Raw genomic sequence first — 20,230 nt, 5'->3', positions numbered from 1 at the left:
CTTAAAAAGAATGAGGTTAATATAATAATCTCATAGAACTCTTTTGAGGATTATATGTGTAAAGTGCTTAGAATATTGAATCGATAAATATCAGTTCTTCTTGGTAACTATTCTGTAATTGATGTAACACCTCATATTGAAGTGTTTGTTTTGTGATTGCTTCTTAATACCGGTAGGTCTTCGCTGGCATGGTGGGCAGATGTTTTGTTCTCTCATTTTTCTAATCCCAGCCCTGGGCATGGTTTCTGATATATCATAGAATTTCATACATGTTTCTTGAGTGTCTATTAGTGAATCTGGTTTCCCTTGACCAGAAATACACCATAGGGAAGGAGGAATCAATAGTGTGTGAACTCAGAAAAATGAGCACAGGCTTTGTCTCATAGCCCTTTAACCTCTGCAAACCACACATTAGGTAAAGGCCAGCAAACCTTTTCTGTAAAGGGCCAAATAGTAGACACTAAAACATTTAATAAACTGAAAAGCTCGAGAGCCACACTAACTAACACTGCTGTTGTAGTGGAATATCCATGGAAAATATGCAATTGAACAGTATGGTCATATTCCAATAAACTTTATTTATGGATGCAGGCATTTTAATTTCATGTAACTGGTTTTTTTTGTTTAGTTTTGTTTGTTTGGTTGGGTTTTTGTTTGTTTGTTTGTTTGTTTTGTTTTTGAGACGGAGTCTCGCTCAGTCGCCCAGGCTGGAGTGCAGTGGCTGCCTCACTGCAAGCTCTGCCTCCCAGGTTCACATCATTCTCCTGCCTCAGCCTCCCGAGTAGCTGGGACTACAGGCGCCCCCCACCACGCCTGGCTAATTTTTTTGTATTTTTAGTAGAGACGGGGTTTCACCATGTTAGCCAGGATGGTCTCGATCTCCTGACCTCCTGATCTGTCTGCCTCGGCCTCCCAAAGTGCTGGGATTACAGGTGTGAGTCACCACGCCCAACCAAAAATTATTCTTTTGATAATCTTTATAAGGTCACTAGCAAATTGTTTAGTTAATTTGAATCATAAAAATAAAAATATTATTTAAAATATCCTTATATTAAGTATTTGATGGGCAACCGATTCAAGGACTGTATTAATCCTAATTCCCTCAACATGTATTTTTTCAATATTGTCTGTCCATCTTATTTGTGACAACTTCCTCATTTATAAGAGAATAGAAACCTTTTTTTTTTTTTTAAGACTGAGTCTTGCCCTGTCGCCCAGACTGGAGTGCAATGGTGCGTCTCGGCTCACTGCAACCTCCGCCTGCCAGGCTCAAGCAATTCTCCTGCCTCAGCGTCCTGAGTAGCTGAGGATTACAGGCACCTGCTACCATGCCCGGCTAATTTTTATATTTTTAGTAGAGATGGGGTTTCACCATGTTGGCCAGGCTGGTCTTGAACTCCTGACCTCAGGTGATCCGCCCGCCTCTAACTCATTCAACCAATTACGGTTTAAAAATAATCACATGAGGCCAGGTGTGGTGGCTCACGCCTGTAATCCTAGCACTTAGGGAGGCGGAGGCAGGCGGATCACGAGGTCAGGAAATCCAGACCATCCTGGCTAACACAGTGAAATCCTGTCTCTACTAAAACTACAAGAAAAATTAGCTGGGCGTGGTGGTGGGGACCTGTAGTCCCAGCTACTCAGGAGAATGGCGTGAACCTGGGAGGCAGAGCTTGCAGTGAGCCGAGATTGTGCCACTGCATTCCAGCCTGGGCGACAGAGTGAGACTCTGTCTCAAAAAAAAAAAAAAAAAAAAAAAAAAAGAAGAAGAAGAAGAAAAAAGAAATAAAGAAAAAAATTTAAAATATAATCACATGGTACATTTTTTCTGTGTTCCTAAAGGAAAAGACATATATGTTTCTTTTACTCAACAGATATTTATCAAGCACATACTACATATGTGCAAGGCCATGTGAAATATAGCAACCTCTCTGACACTTGTGCAAGAATCATCCATCTTTGTGCATTCTCAAATAAGTGTCTGAAACAGATAAATGAAAAAGGTCATTATTATTTTGATAAACCTTAGAAGAAATGCAACCACCTTCACTCAAGGATCAATATGACCCACAGTTTTCAAGACCCAAAGTTCTCCAGGGAGTGCTACAAATTGATAGGATAGTCTCTTAGTGCTTGATCTGACATGAGATACAGTGAAAGACACGTAGACCTCGAGGTGAAGAGCCTCATCTCAGACAGTTCCATATTGGCCAGACAAGCAGGGTGGCTCAAGATGGCAAGCTCCCTCTTCCACACGTCAGTTGTGAATTACACTCTCTAAATTGGATCCACAGCTGTGATTTTCAGTTCCTAGAGTACCCTCCAAATAACCAGTTGTAGGAAAGAATAACATAAAAGTCTGCCTTTCCCCCAAACATACACCTTTTGGCAATCTGCCATTCCAGCTCACAAAGAACATGCGTATCTAAAAAGGGACACTTCTGGGACTCCATCAGAAAGATGGCATATCAAGAGTTTGGCATAGGGGCTGCTGTCAGGCACTCAAACGCATAACTTATTCCAGTTTCAGAGACCTACAGAGTAGATCTATGAAATAAACTTGGCTCACGGGGAGCCTGAAATACTCAGCCCCAAACAAATGAGAATCAGGGATACTGTGCCAAACTTTCCTCTTGTTTATTTTCAAAGGAAATGAGAAATCTTAAAAAAGAGAAAAATAGAGGAAGCTAAGATGATCGCCCACAATATTAGCCCCTTTCTGGGAATTTGAAGGAAATCAGAATCTGGCAATCGGCATGCGTGACAAAAAACTGAATCTTTCACAAAGCAGATATTCTGCTTTTACCTAATCAACTGCATGTAGCTACAGAGGAGATCTGGAAGTGAGTGATAAATGTAGATGAAAGTTGATATATCAGGGTGCAGAGGTAACCTGGCTGAATGTAACACAGCTGTGTAGGTATGATATGTGTATATGTGTCATATATATGCACATAGGTACACACAGACATAATGGGGAGAGAGGTAGAGGAAGAAAAAAGAAAGAATAGTGAAAAAAGATCATCTTTCACACACAAATATAAATAAACATACACAAATATAGGGAGAACAGGGAACAAACCTATCATCTCTCACACAAAAAAATAATAATTCATGTCCTTTCAATTCTTCAAAAGCATGCTTCCTTTGAGCCGGATTATCAGATAATTCCTACATTACTATTTCCCACAGATATCCTCCTGAAATTGTGTCGGTTATTTAATCTGCAGGTTAAATTAGACGCCTTTATCACCTGGCATAACTTTAAAACCCTGAAACTGTCTTTACAACACTTCTAGTTTCATGGAAAGTTCACCGGGTTGACATTTACTTACATGACTGAATTCTAAATAGAGATTAATAAAATGATTAATTTACTCTTCTTTTCTCCTCTCCCTCTCTCTCCTGTTTTCCCCATGAGTCATGGTTGGCCATCTACAAGAACAAAATATCTAACTGAGGAAAACTGTCTTCCAACCGCAGCATCTGTCTCCCTGGCAAGCTCTGCTGACAGTTGGGTCCTGGCTCTAGAATTGTTCAAGAAGCTCTTTCGGGCTGAGTTATTAGTGGGCTCTCGCCCTCCTAGGTGCAGCTTCCTACGGATTCTTTCCTATTTGAAAGATGGATTTGTATATATTTATCCTTCTGAGAATCTGCTACTATGCAAATATCTCCAGTGGAGACCCTCGCAGGCGGGCACACAGGACACTGGAGCTTTAGCGTTCCTTTTCTTGCAAAATATCCATAAAATAGCTCTGCAGTTCCCAAGGGTCCGCTTCTGGGTATTATGTAAGCAGCTTCTCCTTCAGAAAGGGAAAAGGATGCTTCAAGACACAGAACTAAAAATGCCCACAGTTCTCTATGGGAATTTCAAAATAGCAAGTTGCTTAAATACGAAGGAAAGCACCTGGTTCCTCTCCAAGCCTAAAGATAGCCTACAATAGTTTAAGAAATGTAAGCAGGAGTGGGGGAGGGGAGAGGGGAAAGGCCAGGCATGGCAAGGGGGAGATTGTGGGCCACACAGAATAATCTGGCAATGCGCAACTGAGCACGTTTTGTCATTTTTGAAATTCTATAAAAAGTACTTAGCTGAGGAAGCTTTATGTTTTGTTTTTGGAAAAGTGGTTAAGGTGGAGGCATATTTGTGTAGGAAGGATATTCCAGCAGCAGCACATCTGGCTCATTTTAATTCAGAGCCTGAAATACTTCTGTCAGGCTCACCCTTTCTGTCTTCAAAATTTCTTCCCAAATCCACTTTTTTCAAACACTAACTCCACCCTTAGACCCCCTGGGAGCTCCTGATTCTTCAAAGAATTTGAAGAGATCTCTTGTTATTATTAGATTCCAGTTTAGATTGAGAAGAAAGCAGAAAGTGGTCAAGGTAGGCCCGCCTTTATGTGGCCTGAAATACTTTTGAAATTTGCCTCATTCAAAAGCTGGAATGACATGGAGCACCTTCAAACTATGAAATACAATGTCTACAGGACCATTTATTTGTAACCCTCTCATTGAAAGTAAAAATAATTTAAACTCCCCAAAAGACCTAAAGGCATTTAAGAAAATCCAAGTAGCTCCATACATTTAATATTTTCTAAGAATGGGCCGGGCGCGGTGGCTCACGCCTGTAATCCCAGTACTTTGGGAGGCCGAGGCGGGCGGATCACAAAGTCAGGAGATCGAGACCACGGTGAAACCCCGTCTCTACTAAAAATACAAAAAATTAGCCGGGCGCGGTTGTGGGCGCCTGTAGTCCCAGCTACTCGGGAGGCTGAGGCAGGAGAATGGCGTGAACCCGGGAGGCGGAGCTTGCAGTGAGCCGAGATCGCGCCACTGCACTCCAGCCTGGGCTGGGCGACAGAGCGAGACTCCGTCTCAAAAAAAAAAAAAAAAAAAAAAAAAGAATAAATACAGAGAAAAAGATTAAGCCTTCAAAGATCTCACTTATGTAAGTCTGACAACAACAAAAAATACACAGTGGAAAGGATTAATCTCAAACAAACCTCGGAAAAGTGGCTTTTGCGGAAAACTATTCCTCTGGTTAGATCTCCTTTGTTTACAATAAAAAGTAGAATTTGGACCCATTATATATTCCTTCTTATGGTCTCTCTTGTGAATTGAGGTTGTTAAAGTAACATTGTAATTATCTTTTGTCTATAGCATGATTTATTTATATATGAAATCCCCTTTTACATTTTAAAAGTCGTAACAATTGAATGCCCTTCTTAATAGTAAAAAAAAAAAAAAAAAAAAAAAAAATTGGAATATAAAACAGATATTTATTTCACCATTTCTCTTCCAGAAATCTCTAAATGTTACTCCAAGAAAGACACAGCTACACATTTTGTTTTAAACATTTAAATTTTTTTTTCAGTTTTAAAGGTCATATTGAGAACCAAACCAACTATGAATATGAATAAGTTGGAGGCCATGCCTAAAGCTGGTGTCTTTTCAAGTAAAAGACAAGACTTACTAATAGTTCCATTTGTTTTCCATTAAAAATCTACTCATTGTATTCACAGCAATCCACATGCCAGTATGTGAGCCTGCTTGGACAAAGCGTTTGCTTTGTGTGTATCAGATGCAAAATTTACTTAAATTCCAGATAATTGCAAGTGCATCTGCTAGGCTTTGTCACTGGGCTATATGAACATTTTCACAGTGTATACAAAGAGCAATTATCCAACAACTAAAGAAAAAGAAACAGTCATTTCTGCAAATTATAGCCAGCTCCTTTATCAAGGAATAAGTTTGTGCTAAAAGAATACAACCCCCAAACATTTAAAAAAATAATACATATTCTCTCCCATCACATACATTAACTACACAGAACACAAAAGGGAGCTTTTCAACTGCTAAATTACTAGGTCTGTAACAAGGATAACTGCAATTTTAAATAAAATTGTCTCACAAAACATTAAAGTTTCCCCCTGGAGAAAAAAAAAATACACACACAAATATCTGATTTAAATCAATTTGATGTACTGGTATATGTTCTTGTTCTCTATTCATGTTGAAAAAATGTTTCAACAACAGTCATGTACACTATCTGTCATTAGTTTTTCATCCCCTACATTGAGATATAAGCTCACAGAATCAAGAACATGAAGAAAAGTCAAAACAGGAAGATTTGAAAAAAAAAATCAAATCAAAACACCAAACCAAATAACTTGAACTAAAAGACTTAATTGAAACATTTTTGTTCTATGCATTCAAAATTCAATTCCAAGCAGGCCTCAGGCATTTCAGTTGGACTATTCTATCAATATTTATCTTTCATTCTCTCTTTCACTCTTTCCTTTTTTTTCTCTTTTGCTTTCTTTCTTTTTTAACTTCATGCACAATCCCAATTCAACTGTCACACTCAACATGACCAGCCTTCTTTCAAAGCCCAATCCAATTTTCAGACTTTTACCCCTCATACCAACTAAACGACATCAACAACTTTTCTCTTCAACAGCCTAATAGGGTAAATCTGTTCTTTTTAACAAATTCTCAAAGCTATACAAAAATGATCACAGTGCTGTTGTTAGAACAAAAAGTAAACTATCTAACAGAAGAGTAAAAAATTTTTGTGACAGTTCACCTATTTGAAATCTATAAGTTTAGTGGACATTTATTTCCTGTTTCACCTTCATTTAAATATCTTCATTATCATTTTGTAAAATGTATTATGTTTCCGGCCAAAGCTATTAGTCAGTAAAAAACCATCTCCGAATTCCCCAAACTGGAGAACCATCATTATCATTAATATTTCATGGAACTGCATTAAATGAGACAATATTCAATATTTAACTATTTAATCCTACAGTAATTTATATTAGAAAATACCAACCATGTGAGAATTCAGCCAGCCGGATTATTTTATTGGATGAACCTTTGTCATTATTAATAACACTTCAGTATCTCATATTTTTTCAGCACAGAATGTAACATCCAAGGACTGAAAGTGATTTTGTTTCTAATTAATTCTCAAAATCCGTGGGAGACAGTGATGGAAGGATAAATAAATTAATTTCGAATTGAAGAATTAAAGGCTGAGCCTTCAAATGCAGAAATTTTACTAGAGATGTGGATTACTTAGGTGGGTCCTGCACTTCAGTAGGTTTACTAATAATTTAGTGAGGAAGACCTGTTTGAACCAGAGAGTCTAAACTATAGAAAAATCAAATGCGGTTTTTTTTTCAAGTCCCACATTACTACTTTATTACTAATTTATAAGCAGAAATGAAACATTCTTCTGATACATTATCCAGAATTCCTATGATTAATGTGCTTTCTTTGTGTATTTATACATAGGCAAACATCAGCCCATTCCAGGTGAATTATCTTTAACTTCAAAATGAGCAGAGTTCAAGTAGATAGCATTTTAACATGACTCTTGATGATAAAAAAAAAAAAAAAGGAATTCTACATGACCAACATATTTGAGATCTGTGTGTGCTAAAATGAAAAGCATTCGACTTAATACCTTTATCATCTAGAATGCCTTTCAATTCATTTTCAGCAACAGAGAAGTTCTCATTGCTCTTAAGCTTTTAAGTTCACACTCTGACACACTTACTATCCATTCCCTAAGATCCTTACGGGTTATTCTCCATGTAAGGAATAATGGTAAATATTTTGGGGGGGTGGGTCAGGTGCAGTGGCTCACGTCTGTAATCCCAGCACTTTGGGAGGCTGAGGTGGAAGAATCACATGAGGTCAGGAGTTCGAAACCAGCCTGGACAACATAGCAAAACCCCATCTCTACAAAAAATACAAAAATTAGCCTAGTGTGGACCAGGCACTGTGGCTCACGCCTGTAACTGCAGCACTTTGGGAGGCCAAAGTGGGCAGATCACGAGGTCAGGAGATCGAGAACATGGTGAAATCTCATCTCTGGGCATAATGGTGTGTGCCTGTAGTCCCAGCTACTTGGGAGGCTGAGGCAGGAGAATTGCTTGAACCTGGAAGGCGCAGGTTGCAGTGAGCCGAGATTGTGCCACTGCACTCCAGCCTGGTGACAGAGAGAGACTCCGTCTCAAAAAAAAAAATTAGCTTGGTGTGGTGGCACATGCCTGTAATCCTATCCACTGGGAGGCTGAGGCAGGGGAATCACTTGAACCCAGGAGGCAGAGGTTGCAGTGAGCCGAGATTGCACCACTGTACTCCAGGCTGAGCCACAGAGCGAGACTCTGACAAAAAAAAAAAAGAAAAGAAAAGAAAAGAAAAAAGAATCTAATCTGTTTTGTTGACTTCCCCTGTACTTTTTATTTTGAGGGAATCTCATCATATTTATCTTGCAGGAAGTCAAAGTCTTTGGTTCTCATTATATAATATGTAAGGGGCAGACTCTCAGTTTCCCAGACTGCCTAGTATAAACGGAGTGGACACTCAATCAATACAAAGCCAAACTGGTGGGTGCACCAGCTTGGAAGTTTCAGTGGTAAGCCAGGGAGCCTCAGAAACAAGGATGGGGGTGAGTTTCTTGCAGGCGTTGTGCAAGCAGCCACATTTCTAGGGCAGCCCTGTGGGTGATGCTAATGGAAATGGGTTTCCAGTGTGAGGGACATGGAGGGCTCCAGCCAGGCCAGTGTTCAGGGGCAGAAGGAGAAATGCCTGTTTCTATATCTTATTTTGGTGACTCTGTTATTCTCAATATCCTTCTAACACATTTCTTTTCCACCTACGTTAGCCAGAATTGGTCTCTACCTTAACAAGAGAGAACACGACCTGATCACAGAATCAAAAATAATAATTCAAATTGCACAAATGTATTCTGTGTTGGTTAATTATATAAACTATGGGAAAATAAATTAAGAGATCTTGCAATTTGCAATTTGGTGAGTGGTAAATAATATTCCTTCATCAAAAAGACTGCATTCAGAAGGACTGGCAGTAAGAGATAAACAATCTCATAAATCCTTTAGAAACCCAACAGGAAAAGAGCTGAATCAAAGTTGAAATAAGGAACACATCAGCAAAAGCTCTTTCTTTTTTTTTTTTTTTTTTTTCCTTTCCAGCCATTGCTTCTCTGATTCAGATCAACAAGGAACAGAAGATGGAAAGGAAATTTTGATGACTTAGCTATGATTTACTGGAATTGAGATATGTACATCTTGAAAATCACAGTCAAAATGAGCACTAATCAAGAGCCTGACGGTGATATCAAAAGTTGGAGCTGCCTGCCCAAGTCTAGGAAGCTATTACCTGGGGCTGTGGAAAGGGTCAGTGCCGCCAAGCACTCCTCCTTTGCCATCCACTTTCAGAGCTATTCACCTGGTGCTTTTCAAGAATATTACCCTTCCCACAAATGATTGATAAAAGATGAATCTAAGAGTGCGAATAAGTTTTGGAAAGTAAATCCCAGAACCTACATATTCACTACACGCTTTCAAGTTCAACAGGGAAATACAATCCTTTAGAGAACATTTTTCATCCATGGAGCATTTGGGGAATACTTGAAAATTTTCTCTCCTTCTCAGTTCCTATCATTTTTCCAAAACCCCTTTTTGAAATAAAAGTGAATCATAAATTGATTCATTGCTCATGAAAAATGTAAATTGACAGCTTAGGGGCATGGAGTCATTTATCTATTCACTGATTAAATTTACACAGGCAACCGGCACATCCTAAAAATGACCAGCATCGGAATTTGTCCTTACTCTGAAACCCAGATGTGAACAATGATCTGAATCTTCCTGGCAAGGATACACAGCTTAATACTGACCCTCTGGCTTTACCCTTTACTTAATCATGTCTGTTATTAGATATCTCAATTTAAAAAAAAAAAAAGAAGAAAACTGAGAAGTTATATCCTTGACCTCACCTGAAGCTATGCTTTTCTCAGAGTAAATACATTTGGAGTTCTAAACACACACACACACATATACCCCTACTAAACTTCTGTGATTAAAATACTATTTTATGCATATGCACACAGACACACACATGCACGCACACAATAGTACTTTTGCTTCTAGAGCAGACAGCAATCATCCACAAACACATACCCCCCCAAACTGTGTATGATTCTGTGTACACCCCATGGGGGCTTAATAAACACTTATGAATTGACTGACAAGAGAAAAACCAAGAAATGACAACCTTCAGGGTAGCTGTAACACAATTTTAACTTGAAAATTGCCCAGGAATAGACTTCACAATCTATGGGAACATACACAAATCATATAAAAAGAACCAGTGCCCCTCATACACCTACGGTGGCCTTAGGGAATAGCTGAGTGAAAAATCACTGCTGTAGGAAGAAGAGTTCAGGCTCTCTATCTATTTACTGTTTGGCTTCTGCAATGAATCCTGCTGAGAGCAACTTTTATTCTGTAATAACTTCTATTACAGAATAACTTTTAAGATATACATTACAACAAATACAAAAAAAATGCTCTTCTCTAATATTTTCTTGCTAAGTCCACAGCATCAAACCACTCCCAAGATTCATGGTGCCCTTTTAATTTCTCTGTAGCCAATGGTGACAACAGGATAATCTACAACGCTTGAATTGAATGGTAGCTTCTACAAATAAATGGTAATTCACAATAAGTCATAATTTACCCAGTGACTTCTCTAAATTATGCAATAATGGTGTGCCACAGTTCTTAAAACATGTTTCATTCAGTAATTCCTACAGGACAGCTTCCAAATGTCTCAAGTTCAACAGTAGTTTGTTTTCCTCCCTGAAGTTCATATATACTTTCAAATTTGGGAGTATGAATGGGATGGACTTTAAAGATTTTGTGGTCCCTGGAACTGAAGAATTATATAAATAAGATACACCTCTTACAACAATCTAACCTTGCCATATTTCCTTGAAAGGGTAGTTATTCCAGTTATTACCTACTTTAAAGGGAAATTTCTACATTGATAAATTTCCAAAAATGTATGATGATAACAAGTGGGGAAAAAAATACAAAATAATGTGTGCTCAAGATTGATCCCATTAAACTGAGAGCAGAGTAAAAAAAGAGAAGAAAACCATTTTCGGTTGTGATGAGGAATTTTTTTAACCAAAACATACAAGTCCCAAAATAAGTCTGTGTATGTCCTTACACTGTAAGGCCAGCACAAAATCTATTTTAATTCACTGTGCTAGTGGTGCTATCTCCGGCTTTGCGTTGCTCACTTGAGTTATTCATAATGGTCAATAAAATTTTGCAAACACTGTTTTGCACCTCACCTGTCCTTCATGCTCACCTTATCTCATCCCACCCCCCATCCTTCCATCTTTGTCCCCAAAAGTACAGCTGAGGGATGTACTTGGCGATCTGCTTTGTTAGATCATTTGAGCTGCTTTTCCAACACACATCTTTGAACATCTAAATCATTATTTATTCCAAAGAGTACACAGCACCTTCCTTTCTTCCTAACATTACATCAGGTGGTTACGAAAACTTTGGTAACTCTCAATCTTTTTGAGATTTTTCTATGTCAAGCCAAACGCCTGTCACTTTTTTTGGGTGATGACTTTCAGTTTTTAGATTCTCACTTTGACAGGAATGAGAAAGGATCCTTCCCCGCCCCCCCCCCCAACCCCGCTTTCTTGGTAGCCTCCTCTAGACTGTGAGAAGTGATGATTGATCATTTTCCACACTCATCCACAGCCCTCTCTGTGGCCACATGTAAATTTGCCAATGGATAATTAAGCAACAGACACATCCAATAAATATAATAAATAAATTTGATTTTTTTCCTTTAGTAATTGGTTTCATCTGACTGCGTCTGATTATGTGTGGGGATATATAAACAGGATTAGAGAAGAGAAAAATTAGATGCTGGGTCACACAAGTTGTGGAGCCCTAACCACTGTGAAATGCTTTTCTAATAATTACGTTATTATTCATAGGGTTAAAATATAGAGAAGCCAGTTTGTGCCTTCTCAAGAAGTTTCAGTGAGGTTAAAAATAAAACTGGCGGCAGAATCATTACTGTAGGAAAATGGTGGCCAACTACAGAATAAATTTTCCTCTTGTCTGCATCCTCTTCCCACTAATTCACACTGCCCTTTTCTCGGGCCTCTGTTGAATCCATGCCAGCAGTGCCAAACCTTGACTTAGGTCTCCAATTCCAGATATCATATCACACCAGGCTCCATGAATAGAAATGAGCTGGACACACTGGAAGGCAGAGGATGTGTGGATAGTTGTATACAATGACTGCCTGAGAAAAACCCAAAATGAAATAAAACCCAACCACCTTTCTAATATGCTTTAGACACAAAGAGCAAAAGTCTTTATTTGTATTTTTTTCAAAAGGGACCCACCCCTACTGGCATTTACTTTGTTAGACATTCTTTTGGCATTAGATTACTTTTACCATCAGATTTAGCTCAGTACATGGCCTGTCTTGGGAATCCAAAAACTGCTTACCAAAGGAATTTTTTAAAAATAAAGACTAAAATATACTTTCCTATAGCTTTCATTTGCCTATGTTTCTTCTAAGTGATTTCTACTGAAATATGTAGTATATAACTATATACTCTTACATATGAAATGGCTTAGAAAAATTATCATAATTAAAATCAGAAAGTCTGTTGCAAGGAGTTATCTAGCAATAAATATGATTTTAGCTATGTAGATATTTACTGTTTGGACTAGCCATATGTATGAATATAGCTATCTTCTTTCATGGTACAGTTTTATTCTTAGAAACAATCTAGGAACCTAACTTGACTATTTCCAACATTTACAACAAAATTTCGAAGTGATTTTAAAAAAAAAACATGTTACAAATATAGCAAGCAGCTTATACAATTTTCTGAAATAATTATTTCACAATATGAGATTTTTTAACCTCTGCCAAAAATCATTTCTATTTAGTAGCATTTTTTTTCCACATAGACTCTTATTCTTCTAATTGAAGTAGGAGAGATGTCAAAATATTGAGTATCAGTGAAGTTCTAAGCAATAATAAAAATGATATTTAAATGTAAACTTTTTTCCAAGACAATCCTCCTGATGTGTCCCACCTCAAGATTTAGAATCGGTATATTATCATTAGTATCAATTTCATCTTCATCACACCAATCACATCCTCCCGCTTTAGTCCTTGTCTCCTACTAGGTAAATTAAAAATTGCAAAACCTAAACAAACAAAAGAAATGACTTATTCTTTGGAACCAAATTCATAAATGAGTTCTTTATTTTATAAGGTACATAACTCCCTTTTATATAACTTAATAAAAGCACTTTACAAAAGTCGTATTAACAGAAAAGATTATACAAAACTTCTAATATTTTTTCAAATAAGCTTAAGCTTACGTACAGCTAAGTAATTTAGTCACCAGAGCAGTAAAATTGGCTGACTTTTTGAAAGCTGGGTTCTATACCTTTATAGATCTGCATCACATTCCAGAAATCATAAACTCATGTAATAGTAAGAATGAATGAGCTGAAAACTTCATATTTATGTTCCAAAAACCTGTAGCAGAACTAAATTAGAGATGGAAGAGTATACTGGGCTTTCTCCATAGGTCATCTAAACAAATATCCAGGTGAGTCAAGCATCTCTCAAAGAATTGCTGTCAAGTCCTGAGAAGTCTCAACTTTCAAGGAAACCATCTCTTTCCCCTCAAACAATGCATTGTTATATTTCCCAAGACAGAGGTGGTTCTTTAGCATCTACCACGAACATTCTGGCAGGAGCTACACCGTGTTGATAAGATAAGGGATGCTGTCAATTGTTCCATCAAAGATCAATTCATATTGTCCAGTAGAAAAAGAAAATCTTTATGGGGAATATAGATTCTATTCTAACATATTAGCTGTGTTACTGGGTTTCAGTTTCTCTTGACCAAACTCACAGGAAAAGTGTAAGAACACCTGCTCTCTTTTCACTCATAGTACAGCCGAAAAGCACATTACTGTACTTTTTCCCCTGATCATTATTTTCACCTAAAAGGCTCGTAATTCTATACTTAGGAGAGGTGGGCCAATGAAAGTCTGGCAGTGAAAACGAAAGAACTTTGTTTGCAAACTATTTCTCAGGTGCTTCATTTTTTTCCCATTAAGAATTCATAAAAAGGATGCAGCATTTCAGTTTCAGAATCATATTGTAGTATATAATACCTTAAATAGACTGAAGTCATGAGTAACATGAATTTTAGGGAAAACATTTTCTGCCTCCATAACTTTATGAAATCTTTTGGAAATATGAGCAGGACCCGATATATTATCCTCTTATTACACACTCTTAAAACAGCTAAAATAATTATGTTAAGTAGTGGCTTATCTTTGTTAAGGAGAGAAAACAAACCAAAATAATTGTTCAAATGTCTGTTGCTGATAGTGCATAGTACTGAACAATGTGAACATTCCCTTTATAAAGCAAAATAGACACCAGAAGTACAAAGAATACTTTGACAAAACTACTATTTGCTCTCAGCAAATAAGACTCACAAAATTACTGTTGCTTTCACAAAACTTAAAGCAGAGTATTATGTAGTTACAAAATATATCATGCTTAATCAAATACTGTTATGTCCCCTACCACTGAGAAGGTATCAAAAGACATGTCTCCTCCCCATATATATATATATATATATATATATGTCTTGCAATGTTCCCTGAAGGTTGGGAATCTGGTATATACTATGAGTGAAGAATTGGGGATTTCTCCTTGTGATTTCATCAGGGCTGCTAGGAACCAGCAGTTCAAAGAACAAAACTGTTGCTTTACACAAAGTAATGACAGACAATAACATAGGCTTTTCACGTTGCCCCCTTTAAGCTAAGTAGGGTGATGCTAAGTGGTGCCTCTTTAAGTCTGTCTTTCTTGTTAAGTTTTAGTTCTCAAGTGAGGAGGGATAAAAAGGCCCTTGGAAATGACCTTGACCATATTTCATCAGAAATCACTTCTCAAAATTAATCTGCCCAGAAAGAAAACAATGAAAAAAACTAGCCAAACAGGTTTTCCTTAAAAACACACAAGAAGTTCAAAGTTCCCTTCAATTGCACAATAAAAAAATAGCAATTAATGTTAAGAAACATTCAGCAGCTGTAGCATAATAAATGATTCATACATGCAGAGAAACCTTCGTTCTTATCAAAATGAAAGTAGGAACTCTAACAATACAGCCAAATGCGATTAACAAGTTCCATGAATCAACAGTCTCAGATACCTGTCTTTCTACATAGCCATCTCCCCAAGTTACCTTCTCCCCAGTAAGTCCAATGCCATGCTGAAATTTAACAAGACCAGTTGAAAGGAAACTATCCAAGTTACCAGGCAAGGCTATCAAGATGATAGTATTATTTTCATACATTAACCTGAAATCAACACCAGGCACAAAAAGTTAAAATAAGCTTAGTTAAGATTTAATTTAAAAAAACTTAATAATTATTATCATAATAAACCCATCAACAAGCCACAAACACGATACCACACCAAACGATGTAAGAGTAATACGAATCCAGTTGATTGAATAGTAATCTAACCTGGCATCACACCCAAAATGTAGATATGTTTAATATTTTAACACAAATTCTCAGAGCTTTTCAGAAGTTGCCAGGAAACTAGAAGTAGAAAGAGGGGTGGGTGGGTAAAAAAAAAACAACCTCAATAGGAAAAAAATGTACTTTAAATCAACGTACTCATACTCTTCGAGTCTAGTGAAGATACTGAAACTGAAGCTAATTTTGATGTTTCATAAATAAATTCATGATCTGAATATGTTACATAACAATTAGAAATCTTGCCCCATGAGCCTAGCAAAATAAGCCCTTAGCCTGGTCAGTTATCTTTTCATACACATGTTTGTGGAATATGCCAGAGAAATAATACAGCTGCCCAGCATCGGGTATATTGCTTTTTGGTTTGGGTCCTAGAATGAAGGAACCTGACGCTTTAGGTGCCTTGGGTTCTTAGGATTGAAGTTTACTATATGAAATCATTTTCCTTTAGTACCCAGACAAACAAATGCTTCACTCAAAGACAACTGTGGTCTTAATGAATGCAAGCTGGGTTCCCCCCACTAACCTGATCAAGACAGTACATTCAAAGGTCCATGAAAATATTTTAAAACAGCAATATTGCCATCTCAAGGGATCCATGAATAAGCTGAGCTTTCATTCTAAATAAAATGCCTTATTACTTTCAGCAGACTACAAAGGAAGAAATAAGCTTGAGGACTTAAGAATTCTGTTCACAATTTTAAGAAAGGCTTTTGTCAACACAGGGGACCCAGAACAGGTGAATTTGCATGGTGCCTTAGAGTAGGTTTTTTCTATATAAAAAAAGGCCTGAGTAGTTGAGTTAATTTACAGTTTGTTTTGTTTTTCAGGGCTGAACAGCCTTCACTGTTTCATGCAGTTCTTCCAACGTTAGTTAAGTTTACATTAAAACAAAGTTTAAGAGTATTATTGCAAACGTACTCTTTGCACATAGATAAGTTGCTGCTCTATGATGTGGCAACCATCTAGCAGAAGGAGGGTTCCTTGAATAACAACATTTTCCCTCTGTAGAATGTATGTGTCTCAGAGTATCCCTGAACTGGATGTCCTCACCTCAGTTTAGAGTTCAGGGTTTCTCAGGATGATGATCCATGTGCAGAAACTGCAACCTGCTGTACCACAGAGGCCCCCTTCCTCCATTTAAGCTGCCATTATACTAGTTCATTTTTCCATGGCTTAGCAGAAATTTTACAACTATACACTGATTCCTTTCTAAATTGCTGATTTGCCTTTACTTACTGGCCCTTCAGTTTTTCTACTGAACTGGAACTGAAAACTTAAGAGGAAAAAAGCAAAACAAATAAAACATGGTAATGATCAAGAACCCTCCAAAGAACTTTAAATGATATGAATGCATTAGGGAGCTGTTGTATATTAATTTTTAAATAATATTTAAAACAGATCCTGGCAGCCAGAGTTACAAAGTGAGTTCTATTTTTAAGAAAAGAGTTAGAGTTCAATTTGCATTCATTATGCTGGCTATTTTAAATAATTTTATTCCATGTGTATGCAGAACCCCCCCTCCATTGACAAGATGCCACTTCAAGTAAGATCTAAGAGAGAGATTGCTGTATGTGTCTCACAATTTTGAATAAAACAGCACCAGCAATCTCCCTCTTTCTCCACAGCCCTAAATTTATTATTAAGTAAATTTAGCAATAGCTCAATCACTGGAGTCCAAGACAGTATGTGATGCACTAAAGCACTTATATGTTTATTATCTTTGCAAGCAACACGGGTAGTGGTGTCTATTATTGCCTCCTGCAAATCTGTAGCAATGTGAAGCAAAACGGCATTTTTAAAGAAATTCTCTTTTGGAATGCAAATGATTCCTCCTGCAATTTTGAATATTTTAGCCAGCATGTACCATACAGTAGTTCTGGAATCACTGGCATCTCTCATGCTGTCAAAACTGAGTCAAATGCATTGTAATCCTGGAGAACGATAACCTTAAACAGCAATGCAACGTTAAAATGCATCCTAAAAAAAAATCCCTATAATTGCGATGAACATTAGAAAGAAACCGGCAGTCCTTCTGCAGGGAAATAACAGTCTGCTCTAGCAATCTTTCCCCTCCCCCCTGAAACTCATGCAACTAATGATGACCTCCCGAAGTGCCGAATTTAAATGTTCCAGCATTCATCTGAGGATGAAGGAGGAAAAAAAATACATAGAAAACCATGAAACAAGTTGTAAACTGCACAAACGCAAGGAGAGAGAGAAAGAGAACTGCAGCTGATTCAGGAGCGATTGCAGAATGAGAAGCAACAGAAAGGAAACAAGAAAGAAAGAAAAGGGAAAAAAAAGCCGTAAGCATTAAAGAGTAAGAAGTGAAAAACATTTACCAGCAGCTTGGTCAGTAGCTTCGCTCCCTGACACCATCTACATAGATAACTTAGCCTAGAGTCTTCGGTCCCAGCTCGCTTTGGAGCAAAATTCCTTCACTTCGAGGGGGCAACACACACCCTCAAGAAAGAGAGAGAGAGGGAAAGAAGGGGAAAAAAATAATCCCAAAGACCAAGACAGGCTTTCCCCCTCCTCCCTCTTACCCGCCCCCCGGACTCCCCAAACGGTGCTCGCTTCTGCACAGTTCTGCCTGCTGTGCCGCTGAGCTCGACGTTGCCGCGGCGGCTGCTGCTGCTAGTGGTGGTGGTGGTGGTGGTGCTGCTGCTGCTACTTCGGAAACGATTAGGAGGAGGACGCCCAAGCACGACCTGAGCCTGCGAGCCACCCAGGACCAATGTGCAACCTGCTCTGGAATCAAACCCATAACACACGCACGCACACCCAGTGACTCCCGCACGCGAGCTCTCGCGCGCACACACGCGCTCGCCCGCGCGCCGCACAACACACGCGCGCACACACACACATACACGCGCGCGCGCGCGCGCGCACACACACACACACACACACACACACACACACACACACACACCGCGCCGTGCGCCGCCCGCCCGCCAGCCCTCGCGGTCCCTGAATGGGGAGTGCGAGCCAATCCCTGGGCCCCGAGAGCGCGCACCGGCCCAGGGCGCCGGGGTTGGGTGGTGGCGCTGGGGCTGCAGCTGCTGTGGCTGCGGGGTACGCAGCCAGGGAGGGGCTGACGGCTGAGAAAGAGGGGCGCCAGGGACACGTGCACCCCTTTGTCTGCAGAGAAAATCCCAGCCGGGCGTTTCCAAGAACTGAGCGCGAGAACCCCGGGCGACTCAGAGTTCAGTTCGGCTCTAGGGTTAGCCTGGGGAGGCATGGATCCCTGGCTGCACGCACAGAGGGATCCGCTCTGCGAAACCCGATGCACCACAGCTACACCCAGGTCTTTGCAAACAGGAGAGCACAGCAAGCCTTCTAGTCCTGCGGAAGACCCGAGCCTGCTCTGGCTCTCGCGAGCATGTCCAGTGCTTGGTGCACCCAGACCGCTTCTTCCAGGGTTAGGAACGCAGAGCAGGGCAGAGCGGAGCTCTGTAGCTTCCAGAGAGAAGCAAAGGTTCCAGAGCCTTCAGCCGCTGCTCACCTGCCTCACCTAGGCTGCCCGGTGGCCCTGAACCCGCACCCAAGAACGTAGTGATGGGGAAGCTAGACTTCCAGACCTCAGAGAGGAGTTACTTCTCTTTTTTTCATAAAGAGAATCTTTCAAAAGAAACAATTCTTAGCCCAGGAAAGGCTGTTTCAGTTTACGGGGTAATTAACAGAAAATCCAGCAGGGCCTGGTGGTTTTAATAGTAACAGCTGAACAAGTATTGCTTACTTACCATGTGCAGGCTCTGTGAAATGTGTTGCCTATGAATTATCTGATTTTAACCTGTTCAGACACTGTATTTTGTTTAACCTGTTTCCTCCACCCTAGGAGGAAACCGAGGCCCCAGAATGTTACCGACTGCTAGTATATCGTACCCAATGCATCAAGAATCTAAACCCTGCAGTCTGGCCCTCAGTCACTGGAGATAGGATGAGGAGTGTGGATGAACTGAACGCTAGGCAAGTACAGCAAGGTAAAGGCCTGGTGGGTGTTTGGGTGATAACATCCTCTGGCCTTCAAGCTGTACCTAGCTTGTTGTCTTCAAAAACCTACAAACCTTGAAAAACTGCATGCCAGAAATTTGCCAATGTCTTTATAGTACTAATATTAATAATATTGATCTCTTGATTACATACTCTTGGTCACCCTTTTATTAGGTGCCATCTTAATCTTTAAAGGAACTCTGTAAAGAAACTATCATACCCCCTTTCTACGTAGATATGAGGAGGCTGAGACTGAGTTGTGTCACTTCCCTCAAGGGACAGGCCCTGAATGAAGACACGGTTTGTCCTATTGCAAGGTCTATCCTGGTTTTTACTACAATATGCATCTTCCTTAATTGCCTTCTGAATAAAGTCATGGGATGAGGCCATGGCAGTTACTTTTGATTTCATTCAAGAAATTCATAGATTTCGTAAGATTCACTCATTCAAGGATGTTTACTGAGCATATACTTCCTTGAAGGTGTTATCCTAGTGGTGACGGGATGACAAAGGCATCCTTTTACTCTTTGGGCTTATATTCTAAAAAGAAGATGGTACTCATATGCTTAAAATGCTAATGAGGGGCATTTACTGAGGGCTTGCTAGGAATGCATTTCTCTCCCCTCTTCATCTAGCAAACTCCTATTTATCCTTCATCTATCTGTTCTAGCATCAACTTCTTCAGGGAAGTCATCTGAGATCTTTCTCAGTTATTACAGGTGTCAAGGCATCATGTAACTTAAAAAATTTTGTGGTATCTTCCGTTTTCCATTTGTGTTATAATTTAGCTA

At 39.1% G+C, this 20,230-nt stretch overlaps 1 protein-coding gene across 1 annotated transcript in view; it reads right to left on the bottom strand.

Annotated features, from left to right (window-relative positions):
• Positions 1-18,264, bottom strand: part of LOC144329487 (teneurin-2-like) — a 396,411-nt gene extending 378,147 nt beyond the window's left edge. Inside the window, exon 1 of the mRNA XM_077937434.1 lies at positions 17,789-18,264. The gene's annotated coding sequence lies outside the window, so the exon portion shown is untranslated. The remainder of the gene's footprint in view (positions 1-17,788) is intronic.
• Positions 18,265-20,230: the final 1,966 nt, after the last annotated feature.

The sequence above is a fragment of the Macaca mulatta genome, chromosome 6 (genome assembly GCF_049350105.2).
Source record: "Macaca mulatta isolate MMU2019108-1 chromosome 6, T2T-MMU8v2.0, whole genome shotgun sequence".
NCBI classification, from domain to species: domain Eukaryota; kingdom Metazoa; phylum Chordata; class Mammalia; order Primates; family Cercopithecidae; genus Macaca; species Macaca mulatta.
Note: the sequence above shows the minus strand (reverse complement) of the source record. Positions and strands in the feature narration are given on the sequence as shown.